General features: G+C 27.5%; 1 long non-coding RNA gene across 2 annotated transcripts; it reads left to right on the top strand.

The window, feature by feature from the left end:
* The first annotated feature begins 3989 nt into the window (after positions 1-3989).
* Positions 3990-17080, top strand: LOC126906005 (uncharacterized). 2 transcript variants are annotated; one of them, XR_007704150.1, is made up of 6 exons: positions 3990-4416; positions 6321-6924; positions 9942-10020; positions 10083-10160; positions 16142-16302; positions 16931-17080. It is a non-coding gene; the product is annotated as an uncharacterized LOC126906005 (long non-coding RNA). The 2 variants fall into 2 exon arrangements; XR_007704149.1 differs by lacking the exon at positions 16931-17080 and having other exon boundaries at positions 16142-16489.
* Positions 17081-18564: the final 1484 nt, after the last annotated feature.

Raw genomic sequence — 18564 nt, forward strand, 5'->3', positions numbered from 1 at the left:
AAAAAAAAATTTTATTGATCCATACATTTTTCAAAAAGTTATAGTAATTTAAAGTAAAAATATAGAATCGAAAATCGAAAATTCAAAAAGAACCACAAAATAATATTAACATGAATATAAAATTCTTCTCACGAGGGTAGACTATAGTGATGGGATCCTTGATATTTATTGAAGTTATTGAATCTAAATGAGATAAAAATCAAATGATTTGAAAATGTTTTTCTAACTCAAAAAAAATGCAAAATATTAATAACATAAGCGAATTCGAACCTCGTACCCTAAACGTAGAAGCCACAAGTATTACAGATTCGGCAACTGTTCATTGCTTTCGTCACATGATAAAATTGGCTAATTAAGCTAACTCAAATTTTAAAATTATTTTTTCGACTTTAAAAAAGTAAAAAAATTTTAATAAGATTAATTTCTTATGTCTTATGAACTTTATTCTATGTCAATTAAATTATATAATATTCATTAAAATCAGTGTGTTCCCGTAATAAGATATTTTAAAATAAAATAAAATACAAAACCCAGAATTTTAATACAAAAATAGCATATTTTTGAATACGGTAGCCATTTGCACATGGAAGATAAGGTGTCGGGATAAATTTTTTTTTTCGTTTTTTAGTACATGACATAGACTTTAATTTAATATATATTTAAAGGACGATGTATTTCCGGAACATTTTCAAAAATGAAGTTGAAAAAGTTAGTTTTTGTATAAATGTTGCTATTTTAAATCCCTCCCTGTAAGCAGGTTAAGTGTTAGATTTTCAAAAAAATGATATCAAATAAAAGAGAAATATCCAAGGTTTTAATATATAAATAAGTTATGTTTATTTATTAACTTTTGAAAAAGTAATGGAAGTTCTAAGAAAAAATAGTGAAAAAAATGACAAAATTTATCGATTTAAAAAATTGAAATTTTATTGGAGATTTCCCCCATTTGCGGGGAACGAGAGAAATTTTTTCAATTATTAATGGTAATGTCTTCATCGCGATACGATTTGTGATCTTTTGACGTATTGTTGAAAGAAATCGGTCCTGTGAGAGCTAAGAAAAAGTGGCAACAGGCATAAAAAAAAAACACATCATGGTAAAATTAATACCTTCTCAGCTTCGCATCAATGAAATAATAAAAACAGTAAAAAAAAATTTTCAATTTTAGATCATCATTAAACCAAATGAATTGTTTGAACGGAACGCCCGGTTATAATGTGCGGATTAGTTAACGTTCAGTAAGGTTATCTAATTATGCCGGAGAAAGAAATAGGGAGTGGACTGTATATAAGAGGATGGTACTTACACCAAATAAAATAATAAGAATTACAATATAAGGAGTTATATTAAAGTAATAATATATATTTAAACTATTATAAAATTGTGGATGGGGGGGTCACTTAATACTAATGCAACACTGGCGCAAAAACAAATAAATAGTAATATATGTAAAAGTAAAAAGATAATGACAACTAATTAATTACTTAGCAATTACTGTAGTCTTGAAAGTTGTACAAATGAACTGATCTGGAATGAATAACCTTTCAACCAAATGGTGGATACAATTCATTCATTAACATCAATGGGATGTGGTTAATCGCAAGGCGATGATATGGCGATGTAGATGGGTACAGGCGCGTCGCAGGGCGAATTTACTATATTTGCGTACTAAAGTACACGCGAATCGCAAGGGCGATTGTCTATATATAAAAAAAAAAACTATTATTCACGAAAAGTCTTATGGAACACTTTGACAAGGGCCAAAACAGTAACAACACCACATACACACGACTCAAAGAATTTTTACATCGATCGCGCACGTAATCATATTTATTTCCACAATAAGAAAAATAAAATATTATTAATTGAATAAATTAAATTAAATTAAAAGATTCACCAAAACAAAATTCACTTTAAAATTTCAAAGTGTCATTTAGTTTTAAAGAAAAATATTCTAAGTCCAAATTAATTAAAAAATCGACTAAGTCCCGGAGAGTGAAATTTTGAGTAGAGTGTCGTAGATTTTGTGTATTTTAAAATCGTCAAAAGAACTGGTTTAGATGGGGAAAAATGGCTTTTTATAGTGTGAAGGGGGTAGCCCAGCGATCTCTACCGTGATCCTAGAAGCTGAGGCTTTGTATTCTAATTGGTTAATTAAAATGGGGTTCCTGCGTGTAGGCGTTACTTAATAATCTCTACAATGAGTAGATTTTATCCAATAATTAACTGGTTATTTTGTATTTTAAATAAGAGAACCCTGTTTTGGTGATCTTGTATAATCATAATATGTGACATACATGTACATACATGTAGAGATAGCATCATATTATATATTAATATTATATGTAATAATATAATATTACATAGAATATTGTCATAATTTATTAAGAATCTTTCAAATATATTTCAACTCAAAGTAAAACTCAAATTTTATGTGTTTTTGAAAATATATATTACAGATGTTATTTTGAACAATGTCACTTATATTATACAGTAAAATTAAAACTATATTAAAAATATTATTAATTTAAAAAACTAAAAAATATTAAACTCAAAGCCACAAAAAATTAATGAAAAGTCGCGGATACATATTTCGGAAACAATGTTACCATTATTAACGCTAAACACATACTGACAGTAAATGGTATTTGAATTTTTAGTTTTTTATAATCTCTTGTGTATTATACATGTATATTAACTTAAAAATTTGAAATTTGAAATGTTTATATCTAATAAACTAAAAAAGTTATATTAAAACTTCAAATGTCATTTACAATTAAATTAAAAACTCAAACATTTTATTAATTTCAAAATATGTGTTCCTCTTTGAAAAAACAAAGTTATCACCCTTACAAGGCATAAGGGATGAATATAAAAAGTTTTAAATAGTTAATAATTCAAGAATAATGTGTAACTAAAGAAAAACAAAAAAAAAAAATGTTTAAATTATATTTATTCTGTAAGTAATTGAGTGGGTTATGATAAAAAAAACCTCAGCACAGGGGAGTCGCGGCACAGTGATAACGTGGCATATTTGGATCAAGTATAATGATATCTGACAATGTTTAAAATCTCTATAACAAAAAAAACGCCTCGATATAAATCTTTAGATAGTGTTTAATTTTAAAAAATTGGTGGATTATTCCAAAATCTACATGCTACATGATCTGATATTTCCTTATTAATATCCTGATGAAGATAATGTATGTCGAATGAAAAAGGGATATAAATATTATTTCTCGTATAAAAATTGTGTCGATCCATACACTTTTAAATAAGTTTTAGCATTATAAAGTTAAAAATGTAAAAAATAAAATCGAGAATTTTCACACAATAATAGCATTTGGTAGCCCTTTTCACCGTGAAGATAAACTAAAGTCCGAAATTTTTTTTTTCCATTATAAAGTAAATTACATTAGCTTTACTTTAAGATATATATAAAATTGTCAGACTTTCCGGAACACTTTCAAAAGTTAAGTTGAAAAAGTAAATTTTTTGTGAAAAAGTTGTCATTTTGAATTCCCCGCTGTGGCCAGATAAAGGGTTCAATTTATTAAAAAAATGTAACAAATGATAAGTAAAAACATTATACATCTATAAAATAAATTATACTTATATAATCATTATTGAAAAAGTTATGGAAATTTTAATAAAAAAAATTGACAAAATGTCTAAAATTAACGATTTTTAAAGTTGAAATTTTTTTGAAGGTTTCCCCCAATTACGGGGAACGAGGGAAATTTGTTCAATTTTTGTGGGTTATGTCTTTGACTAAATACTATTTGTGATCTTTTAACATATCGTTGAATGAAATCGGTTCGGTGAGAGCTAAATATAATAAATTATATTTAATCTGCAAGTAAATGAGTGGGTCATGATAAAAAAATCACTTTGTATAATTTTTAAGAAAAACAACTAAAATGGATCGTTATTTTTTAGGTTTGGAATGGGAATAGTTTAGTGTTCATTGACACACTAAATAGAATAAAACTTTTATCCCGTAACGTTTATCATATTTATTGTCTTTAAAAAAAGAATTAAAAAATTGCAGGGAAAAAATATTGGTTGAATAACTATATAATCGGTTAATATAGTGTTAAGAACCCCTGAATATTATTTTATAATTGTGTAGAGTATATAATACATGGTCGTCCGACTGTCGTCGAACACAGAAATGTGCTGACCAAGGGTTTTAGGGCAACCATGGGCAAAGGACTCCCACTGTAAGTACCCTACAGTCAGTCGTGGTTTAGTATGCGCTAGTTACACTCATTCTATATCATTCTAAATCATTCTATATCATTCTATGTCATTCTATTTTATTATTCTATTCATTTGTATTAATATTAATAAATAACGTGTATTGTATTATTAATTGTGTCAATCAAATTATATATTCTAAAGTTTTATTGAAAAGTGAGTGTTTTCTTTTTCTTATTAAGTTTAATTCCTTTTACCACGTGGGCCCGCACAACAATAGTGACAACTAAAATTAAGACAGTTAGAATAACTCAATTATCAATTAACCCAATCATTTATTTAGTTATTCCAACTGTTTAAGCTTCGATGCGAAGCTGACAAGGTATTAATTTTATCACGATGTGTTTATTTATTTTTTTTTTGTGAGTCTGTCACTACTTTTTCTCAGCTTTCACTGGACCAATTTTCCTCAACGATACGTCAAAAGATCACAAATCATATCTAGTTGAAGAAATAACCCTCAAAAATTGAAAATTTTGACCTCATTCACCGTAAATAGTAAATTTTCCCCAAAAAATTACGATTTTTAAAATTAGTAAATTTCGACATTTTTTTTTCTAAATATTGCCATAACTTTTTGATAAATGAAAAATTTAAAATAATTCTTTTACACATTGAAACCTTAGATATTTTTCTTTCATTTGATATAAATTTTTGAAAATTTGACTCTTTACCTGACCACAGGGGGGGATTTTAATTGACATAAAATATTAAGTTAACTTATTTCAATTTTTTTTTTAAGTCGAAAAAATTAAATTTAACATTTGAATTAGCTTAAATTGCCAGTTTTATCAAAAAACGAATGCGATGAACATATGTCGATTCAGTAAAAATCATTGCCTGTGGCAATGATGTTTTTGCAATTTTACCGTGTTTCTTTTTAGTTAGAATTTTGCTTTTGAACAATCCACCAATTTCTTAAAATTAAACACTATCTACAGATTTGCATCGAAGCGTTTCTTATAATAGTAATTTTAATCACTATGTGCCAGGACCTCACTGTGCTACCGTTTTTTTTATTACACTAGTCATTATTTTAACTATTAATTTTTTCCGTGTGAAAATTATCAAATTATTTTTAAAATAAAAGACATTAAAAACCAATAGTATAAGTATTTCAATGGGGTCATGAGGATATATTTTCTTAATTGATAACATTTATTGTTTTGGTCTATAATTTTTTATTGACTAATACAATAAATAGAGCCGGTAAATATATTGATGCGGAACGATTTTTTTATTAACAGAGAATACTTCTTAGTCCACCCCTGATAGTAACTGGTTGGGTTATGTACTAGTGTTTACTAAAGTATCAAATACAATAGATAAAACATTTTTGAATCTGACTCATAAAACTGAAAGTGTTGATTGAATACAGTCGATTTGATAAAAAAAAGTCATAATTTTGTAAATTGATAATTATGATGTGTTATGTAATTCATTTATGTGAAAATTCAAAAATAGTGCCATACAACACCCAATAGAAACGAAGTTCCTTCGATGAAAATAGTAAAAACACAATTTGCTAAAAAAATACTTAATGTTACATAATTTCTATTGTATTGTTTTCTATTTGAATTTTACTTATTGATTTTTAAGCACGGTATTTTAAAAAATATAAGTAACCATGAAATAAATGAAAAAAGATATAATGATTCAAATTTGTAGTATCACATTTTAATACATGTAATAAATAATTCATAAACTTAATATAAATATATCACCAAATCAATGTTCCCCGTAGATAAGATGAATTAAAAAATAATATTCTTACACAAAATTCGACTTCCCTCTTACGCATTCCATAAAACGCCTACGTAATAGATTCTATCATACTGACCAATTAAATACAACAAAAAATATCTTAAGAATCTCACTAAAGATAGCAAAACTAGTTTTTTCCAAAAAAAATGGGAATTCTTGGGCGATGTTCACACACATGGAATCTACGTCAGTATATAGTTTACTCTTGGTTACAATTTTATATCAAATCTACACCATTCTACATTCCATTTTTAGTCAATGGGACTTAGAAGAATAATTATACATTTTATTTTCAGCCAAACACTATTTGATGATACAAAAATTTCAACACATAAAACATATTGGTATTTAATATAAATATTTTTACTATACACCTTAACATAGTTCAAAAAAACACAAGATTATATTGCATTGAGTTCTATAACTTATTGAAGGGCCATAACCTGGCTGGACAGAGTACTAGTGCAATAATATCACAATCAAAATATTAATTAACCTGAAGAGTTCTTCAAAGTGTCTCTCCACTTGTCGACTAGCCAATCGGATCTCTGTCACAGTGAGGGCCACCGGAGTGTACGACACTAGTATAATTTATTGTGCAAAGAACTGAAATTGAACTCGCATCTACCCTTGATCACTCTATAGACTGAAATAACGTAGGCCACTTGGAAATAGTTTTTGCACTAGACAGTTATGTTATTTAGAATCTCTTTACTGGTTTTAAAAATTATGAAATTATAAATACGTTAATATTAGACAGTTACACGTGAGTTAATATAATAATATAAATCGGATAATATCAAGTGCTTACACAAACGTACATACATACATATCGTTAATAGTGACATCAACTTTATGATTCATCATAACAAAATATTTGTCATATCAGGATAATTAGAGGTAAGTGAAAACAATTATTCATATAATAAATATATAATATTACCTTCAATGGAGGATTTTTAGTAATAAACAATTAGAGTGAGGTAAGTCGTCGGAAATGAAATGACTAAAATAACTACATAAGAAAAATATGATACTCACGACTCATGTAAATTCGTGTATACATTTCTGTGCAAGAACTGAATAGTAACCTTTTGTTAATATTTCATCTTTACTCATATAATATATACATATATCAGACGTACTTCTGTAGGCGCATACATACTCGAGATCCCTTTTACTTTCATTCTATTATTGAGGGTGACCGTTTACCGATCACACCCGAGAGCCATTATCTTCTTCTCTTTACAAAGCGATCTGTTGCCTCATATTTTCTTATTTATTACAAGGCGCCCGACCTCATTCTTTTTGCTTATTACAAATTATTCAATACTAAATTTAGTCAAATATATTAAATAATTAAATAAAAAAATAAAATATTTATTTACGAGTGCAGTAAGGTAATAACACGCATATAAAACACTTATTTAAAGAAGCAGCTCTAACATATAAGCTGGAATTTGATGCGGCGAATTTTTCACTGCAAATAGGTGTCACGTGGTACTTTAGCGAGTTAACAGCGAATATTCGCTGGATTATTTTAGTTTTTTACGAATACTTATCAAATTAAGGTTTGAATTTTATTTTCTTTAATTAAAATATTGATAACTGCAATTGAATAACTAATTATAAAAACTAATAATGTACGTTTCATATCCTGTCACACATATAATGATGCAACACTTTATCATATTTATATAGCATCATAGTTTTTTCGTTATAAAAGTTCGTTATTCGACTTCGTCACGCATTTTTCTGAATTAAATCCCACCACAAAACATATACCACATCCCAATGTGCCGCCAAGAATTTAGCTCCATAGAACTAATTTTTTATGATTTCTAAATAGTTTAGAAAGTATAAAATAATTATATCACTTTAATATTCTTAACTAAAGTATTCTAATATGTTAAAAATACTTTGTGCAAAACTTCGATTCTAAATGTCATGTTTATTCTATTTTGTTTTCCTTTAAAATTGATTTTTATAAGTTAATAACGTAAAAATGTTGTACTTTTAACTTTTTTTAGCTTAACTTGTAAGTTCAAAATTGATATCATTAAATAGAAAATTTTATGAGGATTTTGAATTAAAATTATATTAAAAATGTTAATTTAAAACTAAAAAATATTAGAAATATTCAACTCAAAAACCCACAACAAAATTTATGTTTTTAATATGGATAATAGTAACATTGTTTCCGAATACGTATCCGCAATTTTTCAGTATTTATGATGCTTTTTGTGTAAAATATTTTATTATTTTTTAGTTTTAAATTTATATTTTTAATATAATTTTAATTTAAAATAATATTAGCTACAAGTGATCAATTTTTATTATACACTTATATAATTACTATTAACATTAATTTATGAGAAAATCTCAACATTTCGTTAAAATCACTATTTTTTGTGTTTACAACGAAATAAACCCTAGTTATCATTTCTATATAACTCTTCGTGTTTACATAGATGCTACTATTGAAATATCCAAAACTATATTCTGTATACGCTATTATTACTAGTATTTTATAATATACTAATGTTTAGAAATATTCCAGTATAATTAGAGTTAACTGAAAAAAATCTAATTGCAGATATGAAATTGACGCGAAAAATTGATTTAGAAAATTATATTTTTAACTCTGATGAAAATTTTATTTTTATACACGTTTTCCATAAAAGTATGATATAATAGATAAGTAAAAATTACAATATTAAATTATTAAATATCAATTTCATTCAAATTTAATTACTATAATAAGTATTTATTCATATATTATAGGTCTTCTTCTTTTTCATCGCCTTAATCCCAATTACTTGGGGTCAACCACCCTTATCCTAAACTTCCAATTGACACGATCTCCACATCAACAGTCCTTATATCGTGTTATATCGTGTATTACATTCCTTCATCTCTTTTTTAGTCTTCCTCTACTTCTTCTTCCTTCAACATTCATTTCTATAACTGTACTTACAGTTTCCAATTCCTCTCTCCTCATAATATGACCAAACCATCTAAGTCTATTTTCTCTCATCTTATCAACGATTGACGCTACACCTATACTCCTTCTTATATGCTCGTTCCTTATTCTCTCTTTTCTAGTCACTCCACTCATCCATCTAAGCATTCTCATCTCTGCTACTCTCATTCTCTGTTCTACTTTCTTATCAACTGCCCAACACTCTGAACCATATATCATAGCTGGCCTTATTACAGTCCTGTAAAATTTACTTTTAACTCTTTTATATATACCTTAAATTAAAGCTAATGTAATATATTCTATCATGAAAAAAAAATTTTCGGACTTTATTTTGTTTTTATGGTGAAAATGGCTACCGTAGTTTATTTTTGTGTTAAAATTCTCGATTTAATATTTTACATTTTTAACTTTATATTTCTATAACTTTTTGAAAAATGTATAAATCAATACAATTTTTTTATGCACTCATTAATAACAACAGTAGTTAAAAGTAGTTATTATAGCTATATTGGTCATTAGTATTTTATAAAATAATACTCGTAATTATCCAACTATCGATGGAAGTTAACTTGTTAGTTTGAATTTACAGGGAAGTGACTAATGATAAAACTAACAACATTCGTCTCATCATTATATAATAACTTCCGAAATTATAAAATGATCTTGTTTTAGTAAATTAAAAATACTTTAAATTCTATACTAATTTTTGTGAATTAAATTTTTTTTCGAATAATAAGCAACATAAATTTAATTATATGTTAAACTTTAAGATTAAAGAGCCAAATGTTAGTAAAGTTTAATAGCGTTCAAATTTTACAGGGTATTTGTTTAAATACAATTTAAAAAAAAATTTCCGGGTACCTATTAAAATATGGAACTTGAAAAATAAGGGTATTTAATAAATGTATAACAATAACTATTTTGCATATTTTAGGTAGTAACACTGAGCGAAAATGACAATGAAAACCTCAAAAGTACTGTCGTTGATATGAAGAAAAATATTAATGACCAGAGTAATAATTAAAAAATTTTTTAAAAAAATTGATATATTTTTTAATACAATTGTAATTTTTAGAGAATTCACTATACAGATTCAATGATGTGCTGATAACAATATTATTCTACAAGGCAAAATTTAAGAATACATACTTTGGTAAATATTACGATTTTAATGCCTGTGATAATATACTAAATAAAATCTCAAAATATAATAATTCAAGTTCGATATATGAACTTTATTACAAATATTTTTAACTATTATTTAAAATATTCTAAAATAACAAATAATTGTAATCCCTATATCCAATCATTTATTGTATTTCATTACTATTATTTAAGTTAATTTAAATTTCATTTTTCAATTTATTGTAGATTCTGTGCCGCTCTCGGTTTACTTGTACTTGTAATTGCTTAAAATAATCCGCCAACCTTATTATTTGGACAGAAATACCCAACGGTATGTCTGTTAAATTCATTTTGACATCTATTTTATTTGCATATCCTAATAATATTTTTAAGCCACGTGAATAAAAAATAATTTGGTTTTAGCAGTTACCGTGTTCGGGTGACACTCCGGATTAGCTGTGTCAAAAGGACGTTCTTATAGGAAGGGAATAAAGGTAACACCTAGGTATGAAGTGCAGACGAAGTGCAAGACACAAGTACTCTGAAATGTCGAGTGTAATTAACCAAAAATAAAAAGAATAAATTAGGGAAATAAAAGAAATAATAGATTGTAATAATGAATTGTAGGGGAATATTTGGAATGTTAATTTTTTTATATTCATATAATTTCATTTAATTAATTTAAAAATAAAAATAATAAAAGAGTTTAAGCAAATGGTAATTAATGAAATACTAGGAAATGGAGTATTTGCAATATTAACATTTCTTTAAAGTTACATATTTTTTTTTATTAATTTATTTAATTTCTTTAATTTTTATTAATGGCTTATTACGCGATAGATTACTGGATGTTTGAAAGCATAGGTTAAATTGTACTTACTTTACGTCCTATGTGTAATAAACAAAAAGAAAAAGTATAAGGGGAATAGGCTTGTAATAAACAAAAAGAGAAACGAGAGAGTGTAGGTATGTAGTCTTGTAATAAATAAAATGGCTATAATAAGGTGGCGAAGGAATGTTACTAAAGGTATTTGGGGCTCGGAGTGTGAAAGGGAAGAAATGTAAAGAAATGTAACACAGTTGGCCAATAAGGAAATAATACTCGTAGCGGGCGTAGTGTAAAAAGGATGGGCACCAATGGAAAGTAAAAGTGTCTATAGATACCCGGCAGTGACTACAATAAAATGAAATAGAAAGGGATCTCGGGGTATGTATGCTTGTGTAAAGACGTCTAATGTATGAATAAGATGAAATTACAAAGAAGGGTCACTACCTAGCTCCTGCACACAAACGAGTAAACTAATTTCCGGCGAGTCACAAGTATCGTGTTTTTTATAAAAATATTTTAGTTTATTCTCAATGACTTATCCTGTTCTAATTGTTTATTACTAAAAAATTCTTCAGTAAAGGATCTATTATAGACTTATTATGTAAACAAATGTTCCACTTACCTCTGACTATCCTGATATTCTCTTGAGATGAATGATGTTGTTGATGTAACAATTATCGATGTATACGTTTACGCATTAATGTACGCAATTATATTTATACGGTTTATATTATTACCAACTCGCGTGTAACTACTTTTCTAGTACAATTCTATATTAAATCTACCCAAGGTGAAATCTAAGTTTATTATAACTCTGTCTTTTTGCAAAAACCTTTTGTATATTTATGTAGTATAGTTCTTAACCTTGTATATGATGTTTTACGTTAATATATTTATTATTTAATAATTTATAAAGCAAATGAATAACTTCTAAGCAACATAACTGTCCTGTGCAACAAAACTATTTCCAAGTGGCCTACGTCTTTTCAGTCGTCCAAATGGTGATCTAGGGTAGATGCGAGCTCAATTTCAGTTCTTTGCACAATAGATTATACTAGTGTCCTACACTCCGATCACCGGCACTGTGGCATAGATCAGACTAGCTGGTCGATAAGTGGAGAGACACTTTTAGTTGTTTAGTATGATGTTAGTTATAAATATATATTAGTAAAATATTAGTTTTTAGTATAATATTTCGACTCTGATTTATTTGTATTTCGTAGCTGGATATACCAACGCGAGATCTCAAATAATATCTTTGTCTTTATGCAAAGAACCTTATGATATGTGGCCTACTTCTTTTCAATCACCTGTAGGACGACCTAGGTTAGATGCGACTGTACTATAGATTTATGCACGATAAGTTATGTTAGTGTCCTACACTCCGATTGCCCGCACTGTGGCAGAGATCAGACTAGCTAGTCGATAAGTGGAGAGACACTATGAAGAAATCTTATGGTTAACTAAAATCGTAATTATGATATTATTGTACTATTACCCTGTCCAGCCAGGTTGTGGCCCTTCAATAAGTATTAGATACAACTCAATCAAATTAAGTACCTTAGAATATCTAATGTATATTACAAAATAATATTAATAATTTATGCGTTATAAATTATATAAGTGTCCTACACTCCGATTGCCGGCATTATGGCATAGATCAGACTAGCTGGTCGAAAAGTGGAGAGACACTTTGAAAAAATCTTAATATTAACTAAAAATTCTAATTATGATATTATTGTACTATTACCCTGTCCAGCCAGGTTGTGGCCCTTCAATAAGTAATAAATACAATTCAATCAAATTAATTACCTTAGAATATGCTTATATATATATGAATATAAATGTAAATAAAAAGAAAATAAACAAACACCAATATTTTATATGTGTTAGAATATTTACACACCAAAAGTATTCGACCGAAAATAAGATGTATAATATTTTTCAGTAATTACGAAAGAGGGTAAAAATTATGTAGAATTCATATAAAATTGTAACTAAGAATGAAACATAAACTCACGCACATTCACTTTTTGTATCTTGGTTGAGTATTCCAGAGAGCTGTAGAGATGTATAGATAGAATGGCAAGGCGTCCCAGTATCCGCTAGAGGGATGTTCAGAAATCGTACCACCGCGAAACAAACCACACTAAGGGAAGCGAAGCCGCAGAGGAACCACCCGAATTTGGGGGAAAATGGCCTTTTTATAGCCTGCAAAACTGGTTTAGCGATCTCTGGTGAGATTCTTGAAATATTTTTTGCTGTATTTGATTGGTTAATGTGATAGAATCTTTTACGTGGGCATTTTATGGAATGCGTAAGAGGGAGGTTAAATCTTGTGTAAGGGTATTATTTTATTACTCATCTTATCCACGGGGAAACACTGATTTGGTGATGTATTTTATTAAATATAAGTATTAATTATTACATGTATTAAAATGTGATACTACATATGTAATGCAATAATATTTCAAATAATCTAATGTTGATTCAGGTATTAAATACGCAACGTATACGATTTACACTACACGTCATACAGTCAATAAAATTACATACGAAAACAATTCAAATTTTAAATAATATAATTTAATTACACAAAGTCTATGACTGATTTTACTTGTAGAAGATTCTAAACACTATATTTTATTAGAATTATAATTATAACCTGACTTTTTTCATTTTTTTACGTTTGTTGAATAAGTATTTTCTTTTGAGATAACATATTTTATTGAAAGATTGACACCAATATTTCTGAAATATACCTCTGGCCTGGTCAAAACAAGATTCAAAAATATTTATATCTATGTAAAAAATTTACCATGGCGGAATTGTGATGGCCCAATGTGTCCCGGTGCTAACGTCTTGATAGGATGCGGCACAATAATCACCAAGACAAAAATTAAACACTGCAAATATACTCGTAAGTTTCTCTGCGTTGTCTGCCGGCGCGATGTTTGTTAAAACAAAGACATTATCGACGAGACTAATTACCCAATAAGAAAAGCTCACAATAAATTTCTACTGTTAGATAAAAATTTTACGTTGGGTTAGGTTTATTATTATTAAAATAAATTATTAAAAAAAAAAGACCTAATGCTCAAAATATTATTAGATATTTATTTCCATAATATGAAAAATTAAATACTATTATTAAATGAACAAATTCAATTAAATTAAAAGACTCACAATAACAAAATTCACTTTAAAATTTCCAAGTGTTATTATTTAGTTTTAAAGAAAAATGTTCTAAGTCCAAATTAATTTATAAATCGGCTGAATCCCAGAGAGTGTACTATTGATTAGTGTGTCGTAGATTTTGTGCATTTTAAAATCGCTGAAAGAACTGGTTTAGACGAGAAAAAATGGCTTTTTATAGTCGGAAGGGGGTAGGCCAATGATTCCTAGCATGATCTAGAAAACTGATGCTTTCTGTTCTAATTGTTTAATTGTATTGTTTAGATGGAGCGATTGGATTAAGTATTTGGTTGACGTTTATGGTTTGGCTGTCACCGCCGTAAGCGCAAACTGCCCTAATTAGTTTTACTGTGCTTGGCAAGTATTTGCATTATGAATACGGAAGGGTTATACATACACCAATACGAGCTGCATCACCCTCACTACATACCCATGTCATTTATTAAAATGCCGCCGATTATCGATAAGTGATAAGACATTTAGGGTTTTGTTAAATGGGTAATACGTGGTACTACTGCTATAATAAGTGTAATAACAAATAACTTTAAATATTATTACAATATACCTGTTAATATCCTTTACCCTAACTGCTTATACGTTACTAAAAAGGTAGAACCTAGCCTTATGAGTGACGTATACACATGTAACAGATACTTCCAAAGTATAGTTTCTTGTCGTTCTTACGTATTTATATATTTAATGGCGATCTACAATAACAGACTATATATATGTATATGCAGACTACTAGTTCGAGAATTGGCTTGTCTATGGAAATAGCTTTACAAAATATATTATAATTGAAACACACACTTGTGTTTCCAGTATTATCCTCTACCTCAGCTGCTTATACGTTACCAAAAATGTAAGAACTAGCCTTACGACTGCTGGATACTATTTCCACTGAAAAATTTTATTTAAAAAAAGTCAATTAAAGTATAAAAAACTAACACTGTTCATATAGGTAGGATTTATCGTTGACTACTAAATTAGTCCTAAAATAATTTATTTTTTGATTTATAATTGGTTAAATATTTTGAGGTCCATCTNATTTTGTTGAAAATTATTTATTTTTTGATTTATAATTGGTTAAATATTTTGAGGTCCATCTCCTGTCCCTTATATTGTTTATTAAAATACTATTTTCTGATGCAACATTATTTATACTTTTCAGGAAGGCCAGAAACACAATTTGTCTTTTTTTTATTTTTAATATTATCACTTTTGTAGTTTTGTAAATAGCCCTTCAATTTTTGTTCTTATAAATACGTGTTATATTAATCATATATAAATTTCTTTAGTTATACTAGTTTTTTGGCGTATACGTCAACATTTTAAAAAATAATGAAATTAACACAAAAATTGTAACGTCGCTTATTAATGGGACAAGAAAACTTCAGATTCAAATTCAGTGGAATAAAATACATAAAAATCATACTCAATCTGAATCCAAAAAATTGTTTTCATTTGGATAATTTCGATTTTTCATAATTTATTATAATTTTTTGGGTTTTTTTGCTATTTTTCAAATGTTAACGACTCAACAGGCTAATTAACGTTCAGATTCAGTTTCAGTAAATTGAAATACATAAAAATCATACTTGATCAGGGATCACAAAATTTTTTCATCGCTTTGATTGCAGTTTTTTGCAATTTTTTACCTATTTTTTGGTTTTTTGCATTTTACTCAATCTGAAGGGTGACCGGGCCAAACGAACTTCAAATTCGGATTTAACGGGTCAAAATACATGTCTGTAGGTGGGTCCGGTCAAAAGTACAGACAATTTTTTTTTTTTTGCGTGCCGGTGTAATCAGTGGTTTGTTTGAGGGATGTACCCAATCAGAAAATAACAATAAGTGCAGTAGCCGCTACAACTAATGTGACCCTGAGATATATGACGCATATGTCAGAGATGATAACGCTTTTTTGTACTGATAGATAAGTGCTGGAGTTTTTGTATAAGTAGTTTTACGACAATATTTTGTAGGTTATGCAATCCAAATACTGTTCGCTAATACTGGATCAGCACTTGGACAGGACACCAGCCTGTAATACACTAGTATGGGCTAGCCAATGGTCAGTACCAGTAGTGGTGTAATTCTTCGCCCGTTGTCAATAGTTGGTAGTTGACAAAAATGTCTTCTGGAGGTAAACTAATATTCAGTTTTGTAAATTAACATATACCCCTTAAAAATATTACAAATATTTTGTTATATAAATACTCGGGTTTACGACACGTGTATATGAACGTATACTTTGAAATGAAATTAATAAATTTGTTACACTTTAGAAGATTTATTTTTCAATCAATTTGAATAATTTCTTTTATTTAATATAAAATAATATTAACCCAATGAATATATAGCAAAATTTATAACATATTTTTTATTGTATGATTGATTATAGTAATAATTATAATAATAATATCAAATTTAATCTAATTTTACCTTTTTATGCTGTTTTATTACATTGTAATGAGTATAATTAATTTTATTTTAATGTGAAGTATTGATAAAATAAAATATGTAATGAAATCACGAGTATATACATTTTATTGGCTTAGGATTTTCTCAAGTGTTGTAAACAAATTGCTAAAAATTAAAAAAATTATAGCTACATATTATATATTATAAATATAAACCTGGTAGGACGTCTGTTTGTTTAAAATATTCAATAAATAAATTAATTTTTTAATTCTCATTGTTTTGTGTTATATATAACTATAATCTAAATTATTTTCCACCAAATTAATTGTCTTACAAATATATTTTTTCAGTGAAACGTATTCACATTCAATTACAGAAAAGAACATAATTAATTTGTTCTACTATTCTGAACATCTAATTTAAATGTTTAAAACTAAATTTTTATTTTAAACGCTATTAAAAAAAAAAAGTTGTTATTTTAGTATTTATTCAAATAACTAATTTAAATAATTCTGACACTTTGCTGTTAAATTTTTATTGGAAATAAATTTGTATAAAATAAATTAAACAAATATTTAAATTTTTTTCACTAAAATATGCTAATATAGTAATTATTACTGCACAATCTGTAGACTTATTCATTTTTTAATAGTCTTATTTTCATTTATTAAATCATTTCAAATTCAAAATGTGTTTTTTTTTGTGTTTGTCCATGAACATTTTTATAGCTCTCGATAGACCAATTATTTTACCTATGTGTCAATACAATTTTAATCTGTTTTAACCTATTAACGCCAATTATCAATAGAACTATCTTAAAAGAAAAATTTCTTAAGATTACGCTACCTTAAAAAGCCATTTTTAACATGAATACTAAACAAAACTCTTGTGTGTGTTAGGGGCTTTTTAAATAGTTGAGGATCTTGGTCAAATCCAAGAATCGGAAGCTACCCGACGTCTGCCCAAATATCGTCCCTATCTCCTTAAATGAGTTTTAATTGCCTGAAGGAGACACAGGCAATCGTGTACCTTAGTTACAGGGGATAGATTATTAAATAAAATTAGACTATTGTTTTATGTCAACGACAAAGTAAAGTTATATTTCAGATGTTTAGTAAATATAAGTTATATGTAATGTACAATACGTCTGACCTGAATCCTAGTACAGTTGGTTAGTAGGTATATCCAAGTGAGACGGAGTTGGTTGGCTATGATGACGATTGTCAATAGACGGGTCGTTGAATAAAACAAGTTATAAATAATATAAATAAGACGTAAGTAATAATATTGAAAACTATGTCTATAACGGCCACTCAAACACAACTGCCCTTTGTTAGTTCGACGTCAGTAGCTCCGGANAAACACAACTGCCCTTTGTTAGTTCGACGTCACTGTTAGCTACAGACGAGTAGAATTGTCACATCAGCATCTCCCATTATGCTAATTAATATGTATTACGAATTAAATAAATAGAAATAAAACGTGTGTACTATAAGTGGTAAGAACATAGTAATAAATGTTCTTACAGTTGGCAATACTAGAAACAACAAACTTTTTTTAATAATACTGTTATTAATATTCAAATGGTAACAATATTAAATCATATTATGATTTTTGTGGAAATTAAATTAAAAATCTTACTAGATATTGTTTTAAAAATAGATAATTAGTTTATAATATCTTTGTAAATCATGCATACAGAGCAGCTAGTCTAGAGTTATATCCTTTTTTAATGCCACTACAATACTACTTTGATAAATTATTAAAAATTCTTATTAAAAATCAAAAAAAAAGTCCAATATTGCATATTTATATTTTTAAAATATGAAAAGTAATTACAATTTTCTGCATATAAAGATCAAATACAACTCAAGGGAATCGTATTATTTCATATTAAATCATTTTCATAAATAGTTATTTTGACTATACACGCATAATGTGCTACAAATACCTGTTACATTTAATAGACTTATTTTTAAGGATT

Source organism: Daktulosphaira vitifoliae, unplaced genomic scaffold (assembly GCF_025091365.1).
Source record: "Daktulosphaira vitifoliae isolate Bord-2020 unplaced genomic scaffold, ASM2509136v1 Scaffold_4, whole genome shotgun sequence".
In the NCBI taxonomy this organism is placed as follows: domain Eukaryota; kingdom Metazoa; phylum Arthropoda; class Insecta; order Hemiptera; family Phylloxeridae; genus Daktulosphaira; species Daktulosphaira vitifoliae.